Below are 6,405 nucleotides of genomic sequence, written 5' to 3'. Positions count from 1 at the left end.
TCGATTAACGAACTTTGAAACAACTTCAATTTTATAATTTTCAATTTACAAATAAAATGAATAATGTTGTTTTAGATAATCATGTAGTTGTTTTTAAATATAAACAAAATTACTATTGTACAAGATCCTTTGCAAAATTGACAAATACTGTCCAGTTGAATTTAAGTCTACCATTATTGTTCAATTCCAATTTCATTATTTCCAGGCCCAGCAGTATTTCGAATAACGAGACAAATTGAATTAGAAACAGGATAGGTATAAGTACCATAAGACATTACAGCATAATACTCCAAAAACGAACTGTAATGACGTAAAAGCTTTGAAAAATACATCGGTCAAGCATAGGATACGTTAATGTGTGTATTTTCAATCATATCTGCATAACAGTGGCGAAGAAACTTTGGAAATTGATTGTGGATGATTGAATTTCTGTAGAAAAAAAAATTACAAGTTATTTTCTCCAAATTAAAAAAAGAGGTCAATTCATGGATAGGTATAATCTATAAAGTAATCATTTCAGTAGACTCGCACTTTTTCGACATAATACTCATTCATCAAAATATCAATTGACCAATTGGCCACTATGCAAACACTTAATGTAGGTCATTTTGGAGACTTATAGTACCTTATTTCGATTTTTGTAGTGTCGGCATTCAAATTATTGGATGGTGTTAGAGGGAAGCAATATTTTCGCTGATAATGAATCATGATATACGGTTACTGATTGATCTCTGGACAGCATATCTACAACAAACAATGAAGATATCAAAGTCAAATACACAGGTAAATAATAAATAATATGAACAAAGTCATTTCACATTTTCAATCTTAGATTATTCACGGTCGCGTACTGCAATTGCAAAATGATTGCTTTGTAAAAAAGACCTAGAAATGAACGTCAAGTGTCAACATTTTTCTATCGTAAATTGATCAAAAAGAGACCTTTAGCTTACCTATCATTTTTATGAACTCTTTACAATATTCAGGTGTCCAGAAACGAACCGATGGTTTAAAAGTACCAAGCCATGATGAGTGAAATAATCGAGTATATTGTACCAAACAACATCAAATACAGGAACGTGACGCTATGTCAAGCTCAAACGATGCAAAGCCATGGAGTTTTTCGACACTACAAACATGTAACACCAGATACTAAAACAACAATAAACAATCAATAAATTACCAACATTTTCATTTCAACACCAAAACTCATTCATTATATACATTTTGTCCATTATTTTTGTCAATAGATAATAGATTTGAATGTTCATTTTTTGTAAATTTTGTAAAATTTTGATTTATAAAATAGAGGTTTATATGCAAAAAATTGAAAATTTAAACTATTAAGATATGTATAAGAAAAACATGTTACTGAAAAAATAATTGCAAAAGATGATTTTATAAATGAAAATTACAAAAAATAATTCAAAATTCTGTATAAAAAACAATTCCAATTTTTGTATAAAAGTAATTTGAATTTTTTGTGTAAAACAAAAAAAAAACAAATGTAAAGTACAAAAAAGTATATAATAATTTAAAGTTCTATGTAAAATAATCAGAAAAGGTATGGTTAGTGAGGAAAGTCTCTTTTTTGAATGATACCTTAAGGGAACTATTTTTTGCGGGAACTAATGTAATTTTTGCGGAACTTAATTTTGCAGATTTTTGACTTCAAAGAAAATTTGAGCCGTTCTGTAAATTACTCCACCTCCACGTTTTTCACATTTGAAAAATTCTGCGCTAACTTAATTTTGCGGTTTGGGCCAAATCCTCAAAACCCGCAAAAATTAGTTCCCTTTAAGGTATTACTTTGTAATTTTGATCACAGACATTCAGAGTTTTTTGTGACAAGATCAACACTCTCAAAGCATCACAGGAAGATAAAATTGCTAGCATAACGGTACTTGACTGGTTAAACTCAGTTTATTTAAATAGAGTGACCTGAAAAAGTTCTTTCTAAAAAATCAATAACAGACTTGTGACATTCTTCTCCCACTAGCCATATTAAATTAGATCCCAAAGCAATACCACCATGTGCATGTAGCATTTCAGCGTTGATATAAATTTAAAGTTTGAATGAAAATCAATGAGCTGCCTTGGAGCTTTCTCTACATTTTAACGAATGAAAGATTTAGATGTACATGGCTGTGTAAGAAGGAGTTGCAAATCTCAGCAGCAAAGGGCATGTTTCATTGAATGCTACAGTTCATCGAAAATCATTTTAAACTGCTCTAGAGTTTTGCAACTCCTTCGACCCCACCCTCCCCTATTCCCCATATAAAAGTCTAGTCAACCAAGTCGGTCAAGTCGGTCAAGTGGATCAAGTAGGCTAAGTAGGTTAAACAGGTTTGAAGAACTAATTGTTGTTTGATATGGCAAAACAAACTCCATCGTGATCAGAAAAATACACGTCCTTTACAAAACATTTAACTTCTTTTTTATCTTTAAAGCTTTTCTTTAAATAAACATGGTCAAGAAGACCACCTGCTAGATGAGTTGGTTCATTCACTACCATTTCATATGAAGAAAGAATATTTTTCAAGAAGTTGTTTGCTGGATCTAGAGCGTCAATGTTGAAATCTCCGACTATTATATCAATGTCATCATAAGCTGTCACTTGTCTTAATTCTTCACAAAAATCATCTGTCGAGTAATTAGGTGGCTTGTACAAAAGCAAAAGCTTAATAGCCTTATTACTAAATGTTTTTTTCAGAAATTTAATCATTGTATAGCCAGCTACTTTATCACAATCTAAAACTTGAGTCGATGTATTTGAACAGCATGCACTGTTTTGAAAGCGATTGACTGACATATTGTTATACTCAATATTGAAAGTGTCCAATTTTTGATCAATGTCACTTGTATCACTTGACAAAGAAAGCTGGGTTTCAGTGAGGCACAACAAGTCACTGCTAATGAGATCTTTTGTCTTTTTTATGTCATCAGCATGTTTTTTCAGAGAGCGTACGTTAAGAAGGGAGACATGCAAATATTTAGCAGAGAGTTCTGTAACTGATGAGAAAGAAAGATTATTTTGCAAAGAACAGTCGTTTCTTAATCGCTCATATTCAAGACCAGCTTCATTGTTTACCCGAATCGCGTTTTTATTGTATTCGCCAATTAAGAACAGTCCATTAATGTCAGTAACTCTAGACAAACTAACATACATTTGACCTTCATTAAAATATCTTTGATTAAGTAATTCAAAACTAACAACTGCTGATGTGAGAGTCAATCCTTGTACTTTGTGACTAGTGCATGCGTATGATAAAGTCAGAGGGAATTGTGTTCTTCGTACCATTAAAGTATTTTCATGTTTTCTTTTGTTCTTTCTTGTGTCGAAAGTAGATTCTGCTCTTTCAATTATAGTCCAATTATTTTCTCTGCACACATGGTCTAAATTGGATGCTTGTTTACCGGCAGCAGCATCATCAAGCTTGACATAAATACCTGATATTATGTTGTTGCTATTAAATTTGAACCTCATAACTGTTCCAACTTGGCCATTAACCAATCTATCTGCAATGTCAATGTTTTTTGTGATAAATACACGAGCACCTACTTTTAAATGAATTATGCGGGCAAGGCCACCTGTTTCCCCTGGTCTAGCATTTTCAATGAATTTCAAATCATTATTTGTCAAATGTTTTGGCACCTCATCTTGTGCAACGATGGAATACTTTTCAGTTGGTAGCTTATCCAACATTTGTAAATTGTACAAGTCTGCTGGTTTATTTTCTGCGAAAATATGGGTCGTATTAGCAGGGTAATCTGGACTGTCTGTTGAAATAAATCTAGATTTCAAAAGCTCTCTTCTTTTTCTTTGTCAAGTTCACCTAAACGAATCTGGTTTAAGAGATCAATGAAATCTATATCATCACGCTGCCTCATGACAGTTGTTAATTCTGCCATTTGGAAAGTACGCCATAATTCAAATGCAATAATATTTTGCATGGATGAACAATCAGCTTTGTATACAGGGTCCCTGTAAATTGGTGGAAGTTGATATAAATCACCACACAATAAGACTGACTTTCCAGNTACCATTATTTTATTTAATGAGCTGAGGTTCTTACAAGATACATAACAAATAGACCTTTTCATAAATTACGTCACGAACATCACTTGCCTCGTATTCAAACAATCATCATGGTCATTATGTCCCTTGAGAGATTAAATGATTTTCTTATAAATAGAAAGTAGTTTCATTAAAATCCGCTGGGACTTAATCACAATGGCAATATTTTCAAAACGAGGCAAGTGACGTTCGTAAAGTAATTTATGAAAAGGTCTATTGACACGTTCTTTAGAAAAAGGAGCAAAGTTGTTTTAATTACAGCTTAACGACCAACCAAATGAAATAAGACTTTGTAAAAAGCTCCAAACAGTCCCTATTTTATACGGGTGCATGTCACTAGTCCGACACTTTCTAGTCCGACAGTAAAACAGTTCGAATCTATAAAATAAATTTACAATTTGGAAGTCTTTTTTTCCGACGTCACTTTTGTCCGAAAACGAAAGATTTTAGAGTGTCGAATGTTGAATAAGAGTTTTTCACTGAGAAAATATTTTAATAAAATTTCTTTTTGGAGGCATTTTGACATAATTAGAAATAAAGGACCAAACAGGGTTGTAAATCACTAAAGAAGGGTCGTAAAAACAGCCAAATCCAATTTCTCTTAAAAGCCTAATCCTAACAAGCTTCCCAAAATTTAAGAAAAGTCGGGTTTAGGGGCCTAACCTCAAAATCGGGACTTTGGATTTTTAAATAAAAGATGTGCCTCCTCTACACGATTCATATTTCGTTTTTTATGTTTTTTTTTTATGTTGTCGGACAAAATTGTTGTCGGAATACTGACGCATTCGTCAAATCCAACGTCGGATATTTTTACTGTCGGACTAGAAAGTGTCGGACTACTGACGACCTCCCGTCTGAACAAACGACTAGAAACCATAGAAATTTCATCAATCATAATTATTTCAACACAAGCTAGTTTCTTTTGCAATTTATCTTTGGAAGATGCATTCAATGGAAATAGCTTTTTGGTAGGGATGATCAGACCAGTGTGTATGGTGGTTCCCGAGACGTTGATTGCAGCAACAGCTGTTGGTGCAAGTACAAGAATTCTTTCCTTTGTAGGTTCACCACCTCTGTACATCAAAAGTTTTGACAATGAGTGATATATAGTAGTTAGTAAATGGCTTTTTCCCACGCCTCCGCCACCAGTTAAAAAAATGTGAAATGGTTCTACACTTTTAGGTGTCTTAGAAGAAAGGTTTTTTACAAAGTCCCTTCCCCATTTGTGAATTACATTAAAGACTTCTCTTTGTTGCTGATTGAGAGATCTAATGCGAGCATTTATTTCATTGTCAGGGAATAAAATTGATTCCATTGGTATCGCTGCTCTGAGTTGGGTACCTTCATTGGTATCATCATCTGATTCATTATCGTTGGAAGGAGCATTTTCTACCTCAGCATTGGTTTCATCATTTTCCTGTTGTTCATAGTCATTCATATTGAGTACCATGTCAGTTCTAAACCTTTGTAAGGCATCATCTACTAAACCGGCATATGGTTGAATCAAGGCTCTATTGGTCTCAACAGTTTCAATAATACCAGGTTCTAATAGCTTGGCTGTGTAAGAGTTGTGCTCTTGGGATAGTAATTCATTTTCATCATAGAATGGGAGATACAGCATCAAAAGATGATGCGCATAATCTTCTGGCCTTTTATTACGGTTAGGTTCATGAAGTCGAAGAACTAGTGGAACTTTCCGACATTTTAATTTCCCTTTCATTGACCGAAGTGGAACAGTCTTTGGGTAGTTGTTTGTTGTTTGATGATTTGATTCAATCAAATTATCTTCAAGTTCATTCGGTTGACAATCATTTTCATCAGTTTCTTCATACACAATACTATAAAACCTTAAGAATTCTGCATAACACATTTTCGATACAGAACTGTAAATTCCATTTGCATCAATTGGCCTATCACAATACCTATCTAGCATATTTTTCTTGAAAATTGAAGTACTATCCTCAGGAAGCTCATTAATTTCATTTTCACTCAGGCACATTTTAAACCTTTTTTCTGGTAAATTGGTGTTTGCAAAGGTTACACCTGGGTAAAGTTTTCTAAGCCATAACTGTGGCATGCTTAGATAGACTGCTTCTTGGACTGATACTTCCCGCTTTGAAACATAGGCATGTGCAACAGATTTCATTTGTTCATACTTGTCACCACCATTTTCGAATGCATCTTGAACAGCTTGGGTCATAGCATGTGAAACTTCATCTTCTGTTTTGGACAGGTATGCACACATGTAAGTGACAGCCTTGTAATAATTGAACACAGGTTGAATATCTAAATTTGCTTCCCAAGCTTTTAAACCTTCAGTGAAATAA

General features: G+C 33.5%; 1 long non-coding RNA gene across 1 annotated transcript; it reads right to left on the bottom strand.

Moving 5' to 3' along the window:
- LOC136816328 (uncharacterized) lies at positions 1 to 1,039 on the bottom strand. Its single transcript, XR_010847909.1, has 3 exons — positions 954 to 1,039; positions 626 to 744; positions 1 to 429 (listed from the first exon to the last, which is right to left on the bottom strand). It is a non-coding gene; the product is annotated as an uncharacterized lncRNA (long non-coding RNA).
- Between the last annotated feature and the right edge of the window lie 5,366 nt (positions 1,040 to 6,405).

Source organism: Clytia hemisphaerica, unplaced genomic scaffold (assembly GCF_902728285.1).
Source record: "Clytia hemisphaerica strain Z4C2 unplaced genomic scaffold, Clytia hemisphaerica genome assembly, whole genome shotgun sequence".
In the NCBI taxonomy this organism is placed as follows: Eukaryota; Metazoa; Cnidaria; class Hydrozoa; order Leptothecata; family Clytiidae; genus Clytia; species Clytia hemisphaerica.
Note: the sequence above shows the minus strand (reverse complement) of the source record. Positions and strands in the feature narration are given on the sequence as shown.